This window comes from Ovis canadensis, chromosome 1 (assembly GCF_042477335.2).
Source record: "Ovis canadensis isolate MfBH-ARS-UI-01 breed Bighorn chromosome 1, ARS-UI_OviCan_v2, whole genome shotgun sequence".
Lineage (NCBI taxonomy): Eukaryota > Metazoa > Chordata > Mammalia > Artiodactyla > Bovidae > Ovis > Ovis canadensis.
The window spans coordinates 183,092,271-183,105,684 of record NC_091245.1 but is presented as its reverse complement, the minus strand read 5'-3'; the positions used below and the strand labels follow the sequence as shown (position 1 = coordinate 183,105,684).

Here is a 13,414-nt window from a genome sequence, read left to right as displayed (position 1 = left end):
TCGTTGCTCAGTCTCCCAGTTGTGTCTGACTCCATGACCCCATGGCATGCAGCACTCCAGGCCTCTTTGTCCCTCACCATCTCCCGAAGTTTGCCCAAGTTCATGTCCATTGCATCAGTGATGCCATCCAGCCATCTCATCTGCTGACACCCTCTTCTCCCTCTATCTTTCCCAGCATCAGGGACTTTTCCAGTGAGTTGGCAGTTGTATCAGGTGACCAAAATACTGAGCTTCAGCATCAGTTCTTCCAGTGAATATTCAGGGTTGATCTCCCTTAAGATTGACTGGTTAGATCTTGCTCTCTAAAGGACTTTCAGGAGTCTTCTCCAGCACCACAGTTCAAAGACATCAGTTCTTTGGCATTCTGCCTTTACGATGCAGCTTTACAACCGTACGTGACCACTGGGAAGATCATAGCCTTGACTATACGGACCTTTGTTGGCAGAGTAATGTCTCTGCTTTTCAACAAATTGTCTAGGTTTGTCCTAGTTTTCCTGCCAAGAAGCAGTTGTCTTCTGATTTCATGGCTGCAGTCACCATCTGAAGTGATTTTAGAGCCCAAGAAGAGAAAATCTGTCACTACTTCCACCTTTCCCCCTTTTATTTGCCGTGGAGTAATGGGGCTGGATACCATAATCTTAGTTTTTTTAGTATTTTAAGCTAGCTTTTTCTCTCTCGTCCTTCACCTTCATCAAAAGGCTCTTTAGTTCCTCTTCACTTTCTGCCATTAGCGTGGTATCATCTGCACATCTGAGCTTGTTGATGTTTCTCCTGCCTATCTTGATTCCAGCTTGTAATTCATCCAGCCCAGCATTTCTCATCATGTGCTCAGCGTATAGTTTAAATAAACAGGGTGACAACAGACAGCCCTGTCATACACCTCAATTCTGAACCAATCAGTTGTTCATAAAGGGTTCTAACCGTTGCTTCTTGACCCACATTAGATTCTCAGGAGATAAGTAAGATGGTCTGGTATCCCCATCTCTTTAAGAGCTTTCCACAGTTTGTTATGATCCACACAGTCAAAGGCTTTAGTGTAGTTGATGAAACAGAGGTAGATGTTTTTCAGAAATTCGCTTCCTTTCTCTATGATCGAATATGCCAGCGAATGTTGGCAATTTGAGCTCTTGTTTCCTCTGCCTTTTCTAAACCTAGGTTGAACTTCAGGAAATTCTTGGTTTTCATAATGCTGAAGCTTAGCTTGCAAGGTTTTAAGCATGACCTTACTAGGAAGGGAAATGAGTGCAATTGTTTGATGGTTACCCTTCTTGGGAATTACTAGATAGTAGTAATGAAACAGACAATTTCAGGCTTTTGAAATAAGCATATTTATATAAAAATTTTTAATATGCTAAACTGATCAAAACTTAGTTGATGGAGGGAGTAAACAGAAATGTAAAAGAGGGTGAAAATGAGTGGTAGGAGATAAGAAGAAAGGAAACGAAGAGGAAGAAAAATGAGGATATCCTGAACATGTTATTTATGAGAAACAGTTGGGGAATAGAACCTCTTCCTTAGAGTAGAGAAAGGGAAGATTAGCATGATAGAACATCCTTTAGAACTTTCCTAGCAGCAAGGAAAAAAGAATGCAGAGCCACTTGTTTAAGCAAAAAAAAAAAATCCAGAAAAGGGAAATAAGAGAAAAATAATGCAGGGTACGCAACAAATATAACTGGAAGATATAATATTAAGCACATTATTATATTTAATGTAATAGACTAAATTCTTCCATTAAAAAAGATGTTAGATTGAATTTAAAAAATAAACCACTCAGATTTTATTAAAAGAATACCTGCTGCTGCTGCTGCTAAGTCATTTCAGTCGTGTCCGACTCTGTGACCCCATAGACGGCAACCCATCAGGTTCCACTGTCCCTGGGATTCTCCAGGCAAGAACACTGGAGTGGGTTGCCATTTCCTTCTCCAATGCATGAAAGTGAAAAGTGAAAGTGAAGTTGCTCAGTCGTGTCCAACTCTTAGTGACCCCATGGACTGCAGCCCACCAGGCTCCTCCGTCTATGTCAAAATTATAAAGAAATGTTGTTTGTAAAGTGGTGAACATAAAAAATATCACAAATTCAAACAAAAGGGAAATAGGAAAATGTAAGTTGACAGCATTGTTATCAAAAGGGGCACTATAATGATAAAAGGCATAGTTCATGAAGAAAATAACCACATAAATATGTATAGAGCACATTTATTTATAGTAGATAAATACGTACAGTAAAAACTATTGGAAAGATCTAGCCATCTCTGTTAAACATCTGTGAACAACAAGAGAAATGGAATAATATAACTCTGAAACAATATATTTATAGAATATGATATTCTTTCAGTTCAGTTCAGTTCAGTCACGTCCAACTCTTTGTGACCCCATGAACCGCAGCATGCCAGGCCTCCCTGTCCATCACCAACTCCCAGAGTCCACCTAAACCCATATCCTTTGAGTCAGTGATGCCATCCAACCATCTCGTCCTCTGTCGTCCCCTTCTCCTCCTGCCCTCAATCTTTCCCAGCATCATGGTCTTTTCAAATGAGTCGGCTCTTTGCATCAGGTGGCCAAAGTATTGGAGTTTCAGCTTCAGCATCAGTCCTTCCAATGAACACCCAGGACTAATCTCCTTTAGGATGGACTGGTTGGATCTCCTTGCAGTCCAAGGGACTCTCAAGAGTCTGCTCCAACACCACAGTTCAGAAGCATCAATTCTTCTGCTCTCAGCTTTCTTTATACTCCAACATTCACATCCATCCATGACCACCGGAAAAACCATACCCTTGACTAGACGGACCTTTGTTGGCAAAGTAATGTCTCTGCTTTTTAATATGTTGTCTAGGTTGGTCATAACTTTTCCTTCCAAGGAATAAGCATCTTTCAATTTCATGGCTACAGTCACCATCTGCAGTGATTTTGGAGCCCAGAAAAAAAAGTCAGCCACTGTTTCCACTGTTTCCCCATCTATTTGCCATGAAGTGATGGGACCAGATGCCATAATATTAGTTTTCTGAATGTTGAGATTTAAGCCAACTTTTTCACCCTCCTCTTTCACTTTCATCAAGAGGCTCTTTAGTTCTTCTTTGCTTTCTGCCATAAGGGTGGTGTCATCTGCATGTCTGAGGTTATTGATATTTCTCTTGGCAATCTTGATTCCAGCTTGTGCTTCATCCAGCCCAGCGTTTCTCATGATGTACTCTGCATATAAGTTAAATAAGCAGGGTGACAGTATACAGCCTTGATGTTCTCCTTTTCCTGTTTGGAACCAGTCTGTTGTTCCATGTCCAGTTCTAAGTGTTGCTTCCTGACCTGCATGCAGGTTTCTCAAGAGGCAGGTCAGGTGGTCTGGTATTCCCATCTCTTTCAGAATTTTCCACAGTTTATTGTCATCCACACAGTCAAAGGCTTTGGCATAGTCAATAAAGCAGAAATAGATGTTTTTCTGGAACTCTCTTGCTTTTTTGATGATCTAGCGGATGTTGGCAATTTGATCTCTGGTTCCTCTGCCTTTTCTAAAACCAGCTCTAACATCTGGAATTTCATGGTTCACGTATTGCTGAAGCTTGGCTTGGAGAATTTTAAGCATTACTTTACTAGTGTGTGCTGCTGCTGCTAAGTCGCTTTGCTCGTGTCCAACTCTGTGCGACCCCATAGACGGCAGTCCACCAGGCTCCCCCATCCCTGGGATTCTCCAGGCAAGAACACTGGAGTGGGTTGCCGTTTCCTTTTCAAACGCATGAAAAGTGAAAGTGAAGTCGCTCCATTGTGCCCAACTTGTGACCCCATTTTCTGCAGCCTACCGGGCTCCTCCATCCATGGGATTTTCCAGGCAAGAGTACTGGAGTGGGTTGCCATTGCCTTCTCCATACTAGCGTGTGCGATGAGTGCAATTGTGCGGTAGTTTGAGCATTGTTTGACATTGTCTTTCTTTGGGATTGGGATGAAAACTGACCTTTTCCAGTCCTGTGGCCACTGCTGAGTTTTCCAAATTTGTTGGCATATTGAGTTCAGCGCTTTCACAGCATCATCTTTCAGAATTTGAAATAGCTCAACTGGAGTTGCATCACCTCCACTAGCTTTGTTCATAGTGATGCTTTGTAAAGCCCACTTGACTTCACACTCCTGATGTCTGGCTCTAGGTGAGTGATCACACTGTCATGATTATCTGGGTCATGAAGATTTTTCTGTACAGTTCTATGTATTCTTGCCACCACTTCTTAATATCTTCTGCTTCTGTTAGGTCCCTACCATTTCTGTCCTTTATTGAGCCCATCTTTATGTAAAATGTTCCCTTGGTATCTCTAATTTTCTTGAAGAGATCTCTAGTCTTTTCCATTTGGTTGTTTTCCACTATTTCTTTGCACTGATCACCGAGGAAAGCTTTCTTTTATCTCCTTGTATTCTTTGGAACTCTGCATTCAAATGGGTATATCTTTCCTTTTCTCCTTTGCTTTTCACTTCCCTTCTTTTCACAGCTATTTTTAAGGCCTCCTCAGACAGCCATTTTGCTTTTTTGCATTTCTTTTTCTTGGGGATGGTCTTGATTCCTGTCTCCTGACAGGAGGTTCTCCTGTCACGAACCTCTGTCCATAGTTCATCAGGCACTCTGTCTGTCAGATCTAGTCCCTTAAATCTATGTCTCACTTCCACTGTATAGTCATAAGGGATTTGATTTAGGTTATACCTGAATGGTCTAGTGTTTTTCTCCACTTTCTTCAATTTTAGTCTGAATTTGGCAATAAGGAGTTCATGATCTGAGCCACAGTGAGCTCTTGGTCTTGTTTTTGCTGACTCTGTAGAGCTTCTCCATCTCTGGCTGCAAAGAATATAATCAATCTGATTTCGGTGTCTTCCATCTAGTGATGTCCATGTGTAGAGTCTTCTCTTGTGTTATTGGAGGAAGGTGTTTGCTATGACCAGCCCATTCTCCTGGCAGAACTCTATTAGCCTTTGCCCTGCTTCATTTTGTAAGGCCAAATTTGCCTGTTGCTCCAGGTGTTTCTTGACTTTCTACTTTTGCATTCCAGTGCCCTATAATGAAAAGGACATCTTTTTGGGGTGTTAGTTCTAGAAGGTCTTGTAGGTCTTCATAGAACCATTCAACTTCAGCTTCTTCAGCATTACTGGTTGGTGCATAGACTTGCATTACCATGATTTTGAATGGTTTGCTTTGGAAACGAGCAGAGGTTATTCTGTCGTTTTTGAGATTGCATCCAAGTACTGCATTTCAGACTCTTGTTGACTATGATGGCTACTCCATTTCTTCTAAGGGATTCCTGCCCACAGTAGTAGATACAATGGTCATCTGAGTTAAATTCACCCATTCCAGTCCATCTTAGTTCGCTGATTCCTTGAATGTTGATGTTCACTCTTGTCATCTCCTGTTTGACCACTTCCAATTTGCCTTGATTCATCAACCTGACATTCCAGGTTCCTATGCAATATTGCTCTTTACAGCATCGAACTTTGCTTCTATCACTAGTCCCATCCACAACTGGGTGTTTTTGCTTTAGCTGCATCCCTTCATTCTTTCTGGAGTTATTTCTCCACTGATCTCCAGTAGTATATTGGGCACCTACCAAACTGGGGAGTTCATCTTTCAGTTCATCTTTCAGTGTCCAATCTTTTTGCCTTTTCATACTGTTCATGGGGTTCTCAAGGCATGAATACTGAAGTGGTTTGCCATTCCCTTCTTTAAATATTTTTAAATATCTCTGTGCTTAGAGACAAAGAAAACTATAAATTTTAGAAAGAGATTTTGCAAGGACATTCTCTGATTATAAGTTAGTATAATTAGAATTTTAGAAGTTTCTATAAAGTGACAAAATTATTATTTAGAAATTAAAGAAAATACCCCTATATAACTCTTGGATAAAGAAACAAGAAAACAGTGAACAAGAAAACAGTTTGGAAAACAGTGAAAAGAAGAATATGTAGAAAGCTGTTGAAAACATCTGAAGAAGCTGTCAGAGGAGAGTTGATAGCTTTAAATCCCTTCATTATTAAGAAAGCTGGAAAATAAAGGATTATGTAGGAACTTTAAGAAAGTAGAATAAACACTAAAATAAGAGAAGAAAAGCAACTTAATTTTTTGAATATGAAATTAATGAAATGCCAAACAAAACATAATAAAAATCAATCTTAAAGCTGGCTCTTTGATAAAACTAATACAATATGTAATCTTGTGAAGATGAAAAAGCCAAAAATAAAAATAAAAAGAGAACCAATAGTTACACTCTGAAGTGGAAGAGAATTGAAAGCATATATATGTTCACATAAAACTTGTACACAGTGTTCTTATCAGCATTATTCATTATAGTTGAAAAGTGGAAGACGCTTAAGTCTCCATCAACTGATAAATGGATAAACAAAACTGTGAAAGTGAAATTCGCTCAGTCATGTCTGACTCTGTGACTCCATGGAATTCTCCAGCCAAAATACTAGAATGGGTAGCCTTTCCCTTCTGCAGGAGATCTTCCCAACCCAGGGGCTGAACCCAGTATATTGGGCAGATTGTGGATGGATATGTGTGTCTCCTACATTGCTGGCAGATTCTTTACCAGCTGAGCCATAAGGGAAGCCCTAATGGGTATATGTATACAATAGAGTGGTATACGTGTACAATAGAGTGGTATACATGTACAGTAGAGTGGTATACGTGTACAATAGAGTAGTATTTAGCCGTAAAAAGAAACGACATACTGGTACAAGCTACAACAAGGATACAACATAAGAACACTGTGCTAAATGTAAGCTGTCTGACACAGAAGTCCACATACTGTGTGAGTCCATTTATATGAAATTTCCAAAATAGGCAAATGGTGCTAGTAAAGAACCTGCCTGCCAATGCAGGACACATAGGAGACATGGGTTCTATCCCTGGGTCGGGAAGATCCCTTGAAGGAGGGCATGGCAACCCACTCCAGTATTCTTGCCTGGAGAATTGCTTGAACAGAGAAGCCTAGTGGGCTGTAGTCCATAGGGTCACAAAGAGTCAGACACAACTGAAGCAACTTAGCATGCAGCATGTTCAAAATCCCCCTTATGCTTTTTAATAAAATTAAGTATATTTGGCTATACATGAAGAGATTAAAATGTTTAAAGGTATTACAACTAATTTTGGTGGTGATGATTTTATATCTCTGAGTATTGTCACCAAGGGTTTTTTGTTTGTTTGTTTGTTTGTTTTACATTTGTAGTTTATTTAATTTTGTGTCACATGCTACTAGAATTTTCTACATGTTCTAAAAAATCTTTGGATAATTGTCTAGCATTTTAGGCCAGGTAGACTTGATGATTTATACTTTGATATCAAGTCAAATTGCATAGATCATTCCATGTCAGGGCCGATAACGTAGCTGATATCCCTTGGTAAAAGTTAGGTGATGTGTTTCGCTTTGTTCAGTGTTTATTTTCTTTGATTGGTACCTTCTGTGTCATTTGTTAAATATTTCTAATATTACCCCTGTCATTTCACAAATTAGTTATAACAACAGTTATGCATGAATGGAAGACTTGCCTATAGAAGTTGACTGATAAATACTTGCTGATTTATGTAATAGATTTTAGTTACAATATGATTTTAATAAGGTAATAAAATATCTAAATGAAAGCATTTAAGGATGTTTAAAAATAAAAAGATGTTAGCATATAATATGATTTCAGACAAATCACTTGACTCCTATGCCTCAGAATCTTAATCTTTACTATAGTGTATTTTCACCACATACTTTACACAGTCTTTGAGGTTCAAGTGAAGTAGTAAATATATAAGTGCTTTGAAAAACATCATTAATTGTGCAAAGAATGATGATGATGATGAAAATCTGAAGGTGGCCAGTTTTTACACTTAATGGATATGTGTGTGTGTATATATATATGTATGTATCAGTTCAGATCAGTTCAGTTCAGTTCAGTTTAGTCGCTCAGTCGTGTCCAACTCTTTGCGACCCCATGAATCGCAGCACGTCAGGCCTCCCTGTCCATCACCAACTCCCGGAGTTCACTCAGACTCGCATTCATCGAGTCAGTGATGCCATCCAGCCATCTGATCCTCTGTCGTCCCCTTCTCCTCCTGCCCCCAATCCATTCCAGCATCAGGAGAAGGAAATGGCAACCCACTCCAGTATTCTTGCCTGGAGAATCCCATGGGCAGAGGGGCCTGGGTAGCTACAGTCCATGGGGTCGCAAGGTTTGGACACGACTTGGTGACTAAACCACCAACCACCACCACCATATATATATTTGCATATTTGATGTTAGGTCTCTTGACATATCCATAATAGAATGTATACTGATGAAGCTATCAAAGCATCAAATGGACAGAACAGTGGGATCTATGAAAGGTGTGAATACATTCAACTGCTCGAAATTTAAGATGAGTCTCCGGAATTTCTTTATTTTGCTGGTCATTAAGGGAAATTATTTAGGTATATGTCTTGATGTCCTCTTTTTAGTACAGAGATATTCGTGTTTTGTGGGAAGTCTGGGCCTTCATCACATCTGGATGTGATAATAGTGTTGCACTGTGTTTTAACTTAATAAATGGCCTTGGACAGCTAAGCACAGCTGTGTAATCTGTTGTTATAGTTCATTAGAAACTCTCCCTTGTAATTTATAGCTTCATTTAACAGTGCCTATAGCATGGATGCTTTAAATAAATAGTAAAAGCTTTATCATCTTTTAGTAACCAGACACAAGTTGTGCCATTGGCTAATTTTGGGTGTGTGTGCAACTATCAGGAAATACTTATATTATGATTTGTGCTTGAAAATAATACTACAAAAGAGTAAAACCTTTACATTATTGAAGAAACAGGTATAATCTTAATACTAGAGAAACTATACTGTGCTATACTATTAGGAATACTTAGATTCTGTTTTGGAAAAAGTGGAGTGGATGGACTTGTTTCTCTAAGTCTAATTAAATTATACTTGACACTTTCCAAGAATACATTCTCATTTTAAATTTTTCTTGCCCCAGTAATTTTTCCATAAATATTCTTGCTATTTGCTAGTCTAATTTCCCTTCAGTTTCTCCGCTATTCTTCCAGTAGTGGAAAGTGTTAGTCTCTCAGTTGTGTCTTCTTTGCGACTCCATGTACTGTAGCCCACCAGGCTTCTCTGTCCGTGGAATTTTCCAGGCAAGAATACTGGAGTGGGTAGCCATTCACTTCTCCAGGGGATATTCCCAACCTAGGGATTGAACCTGGGTTTGGCATTGCAGGCAGATTTTTTACCGTCTGAGTCACCAGGAAAGCCCCTCCTGTAGTGGAGACAATATTGTAAGAAAGTTGACAAGATAGATCCTAAAAGAGATATCAGTCTTTGTCTGCATTTCTTTAAATAGACTTTATTCAGGGTCAGTGGTAGAAACTATCTGAATTAATGTTTTTGATGTTCTCTATTTTACTTAATGAAGTCATTCTAATCATTATATTTGTATTTTCTGTTGGAAAAAGTAAAAGGCACTGAGTCGGGTCTGACTTTTTGCAACTCCATGGACTGTAGCCTGCCAGGCTGCTCTGTCCATGGAATTCTGCAGACCAGAATACTGGAGTGGGTAGCCAGTGCCGTCTGCAGAGCATCTTCCCAACCCAGGGACTGAACCTGGGTCTGCTGCATTGTGGTTGAATTCTTGATCAACTGAGCCACCAGGGAAGCCCGTACTTTCTATTTGTGTTTTGATTGTTTTATCATGAGGAGTGAGTGGAGTGAGTGAAGTTGCTCAGTCGTGTCCGACTCTTTGTGACCCTGTGGACTGTAGCCCACCAGGTTCCTCCGTCCAGGGGATTCTCCAGGCAAGAATACTGGAGTGGGTTGCCGTTTCCTTCTCTTGGAGACCTTCCCAACCCAGGGATCGAACCCAGGTCTCCCGCATTGCAGGCAGACGCTTTAACCTCTGAGCCACCAGGGAAGACCATCAAATATGAACAATTGAAGTTAACAGCAATTGTGATGGATATATTTTTATTATATCTCTTCGCTTTTGTGTAACAATACTAGTGTCACTAGAGCAGAAGTTTTTAGAATACTTTGTATGCATACTTAGATGTATATGTTATTGTTAGTCATATTTTAATTCTGTTCTTTTCTGTCTCCTTTTAAAAATTTTCTAACCACCAATGATTATTCCCCTCAAAGCAAGTTTCAGTTTGATAGGAAGTTGCAAGGAAGTCTTCAAGTTATCAGTTGATCTCAGCCCAACAAACCATAGTGATTATCCCTTAATTCCTTTTTTTAAAAAAATTAAATTTTTTATTGAAGTATAGTTGATTTACAATGTTGTGTTAGTTTCTTCTGTACAGAAAAGTGAGTCAGTTATACATGTATCTACTCTTTTTTGATTCTATTCCCATATAGTCATTATAGAGTATTGAATATTATCTTTAATTCTTAATATTCTTTCAGTTTCTTCTTCTCAGGAAATAAGTTTCTTTCACTTCTAAGTAAATCCTGAATACCAGTTCCTTATATGTTCTAGATACTAATTCTATTTCTTCTGCTACCTCATAGGTTATCCTTTCATTTCCTGTAGGATATTCCAATGAATTAATATGTCATCATACTTAGCAATATTTTCTTTATGGTTAGTGCTTTTTCTTTCTTTTGCTAAATCATACTCTGAAGTTGATTTTTGTATATTCTATATGGATCAAAGATTAGGTTTCTTTCTAAAGGGATACAAAATTTTACAGCTTTGTTTAATAAATGTTCTGGTCTTTCCTCAGTGATTTGCATGGCAAGAGTCCATATAAGTGAAGGTCTATTTATAGACTTTCTTTTCTGTGATCTTGATAGATTTGACCATCCCTGTGTTCATACATTTTCTTGATTACTGGAGCTTTATAATATGTTCTTTTGTGTGGTAGGGAGAGTTTCCCAGAATTCATCTTTTTATTCTGTCGTTTCTTAAATGTCAGACTCCCCCTACTCAACTAAAATTTAATTTAGAAGCTATATGCTTCATTCTTTATGTATGCAACCTAGTTATCAACGCATAATTTTTTAAATATCTTCAAGTTTATCCAAAGCATTTCTTACAGTAATGCTTATTTTGGCTTGCAGTTTGTTGATGAAGCCAGCCTATGAAACTTAAAAGCAAAAAACAATAAAATATAATGCCAGTCTTATAGTATTCAAGCTAATTTAACTTGAATACCACTCCAAATTAAGTTATTTATTTTAGGATTCCAGGCTGATATCATAATTTCTTCAATTTAAGAAAATAAAAATGTGTACTACTCACTTAAAATGCTTTTGGGAGTATTTTTGTGAATCTAAATATAAGTTACCCCATGGAATCTCATCCATTTTAGCTGTGTTTAATATCACCAAATGCCAGACAGTTTTTAAATATTCAACATTTTTTAGCTCGTTGGTTCCTTGCAACTCCATGAGATAGTTAATATTGTTAATCACCACTTTACAGATGAGTAAACAAAGGCAAAAAGATGTTAAGCAGCTTGGTAACTCACTTACTAGGAATTCAGATGGTAAGTCCAGGTAGTACTAAGGAATGTTTCCTTGTGAAAACTTCATTGAGCTATCCTTCAACAGAATTAATTTTATGATGATTAAATACCTCAGCCTTCTTTTGTTTTGCCTTAGCACCAACTATTTTTATTCAGGAGAATCAGTTAAACATTAACATCAAAGTCATCTTGAGAGATAATAGAAAATATATGTATATATGTGTGTGTGTATATATACATATATATGATATATACAAGTATATATAAGATATATATATGTATATATATATTGCAAGCTTGTATATAAGCTTGAGAAAGTATGTAAAATTGTCTTAGAAGTGGAAGATTGGAAGTATAGTTACTGGTTTTGAGTAACAGGTTGATTGTGCATATGACGTGGCATCAGAGCTCAGGTCATATTTAGCTTTGGCTAGCGGAACCTCCCTCATTCGTTTGCCTTTTCCCTTTTCAGATGTCCAGAGCTTGTATAGTGGCATATTTGTCAGGACTGATAAGTATTCTGCTTACTGTTTCCATAAAGACCTGATTTTGACAATTTAATCTGCCTCCATTCTTAATCCTTTGCTTCTTTTGTTTTCTATTCAGTGTCTATTTAGATTTTTTAAATAAAAATATACAATCAGATAGGTAAATAATATATTTTACTAATAAGTCATACATTAAAATATATTCAACTATTAATATGTTATTCTTGGTAATAGTATTTGTTAAATTACGTGATACGTCAATGTTAAGGAAAAAGTTTTCTGTGGGATGGATGAAAATAGGCGCCCACAAAAATATGAAGAGATTGTGACAGAGAGCTGATATATGAGACTCCTAATTTTTCTACTGTGTGCTGACTAGATCTCTTAAGGGAATATGGATTTAAAGAAAGTAGAAGAAAGACTCCTCATTGACCTGGAGTGGCTGCAGTAGGCAGAGGTGTATAATGGCACAGCACACAGAACTAGCCTGTGACCAAGAAACAAGAGTTAGAACTTTATGGAAAATCAGGTATGTTTTCCACAGTGATTGGAATTTTGAGATAAATTGCTTGGCCTTGACCTTTTAGTTTTGCCTCAAGAGTGGGTGTTCAGTATTGGAAATCAGTCTGTAGAGAAGGCAGAATTTAGAAGTTGTAGTTGGAAAGTGGTCTAGCTTTGTAAATGTAGGCTAGTGAAAAGCTGATTGCAAGCAGTGGATGGGCACTGAGATACTTGCAAGGTATAGAAATATATTACTCAGACTGTGCAGCAATTGTGGGAATGTGTGGTCAGAGAGAGCAAAGAGTAGGATCAATGTGTGAATGATCTTTATAGACAACTGTTTATCAAAAAAGCAGGCACTTAGACATTATGGAACAGCAGGGCATATAAAGGCATTACAGAATTGTGTACCTTTTGAGTGAATTAAAATCTATGGAGAACAAAGGATATCCCCAGAGATATAGGATTGTTCAGTTCAGTTCAGTTCAGTCGCTCAGTCGTGTCTGACTCTTTGCAACCCCATGAATCACAGCACGCTAGGCCTCCCTGTCCCATCACCATCTCCCGGAGTTCACTCAGACTCACGTCCATTGAGTCCGTGATGCCATCCAGCCATCTCATCCTCGGTCATCCCCTTCTCCTCCTGCCCCCAATCTCTCCCAGCATCAGAGTCTTTTCCAGTGAGTCAACTTTTCGCATGAGGTGTCCAAAGTACTGGAGCTTCAGCTTTAGCATCATTACTTCCAAAGAAATCCCAGGGTTGATCTCCTTCAGAATGGACTGGTTGGATCTCCTTGCAGTCCAAGGGACCCTCAAGAGTCTTCTCCAACACTGTAGATCTAATTTAACTTAATTTACATGCAACATAGGATGGAATATGTTTAAGGAAATTTTTCTAAATTTAAGAGAGAATGGAGAGCAAGAGATAGCTACATGCTAACATTTTGGTAATTAATACAGA

The 13,414-nt window shown here is 38.3% G+C and overlaps 1 protein-coding gene across 27 annotated transcripts in view; it reads left to right on the top strand.

Moving 5' to 3' along the window:
• Nucleotides 1-13,414, top strand: part of ZBTB20 (zinc finger and BTB domain containing 20) — an 838,712-nt gene that overhangs the window by 13,944 nt on the left and 811,354 nt on the right. The window lies entirely within an intron of this gene.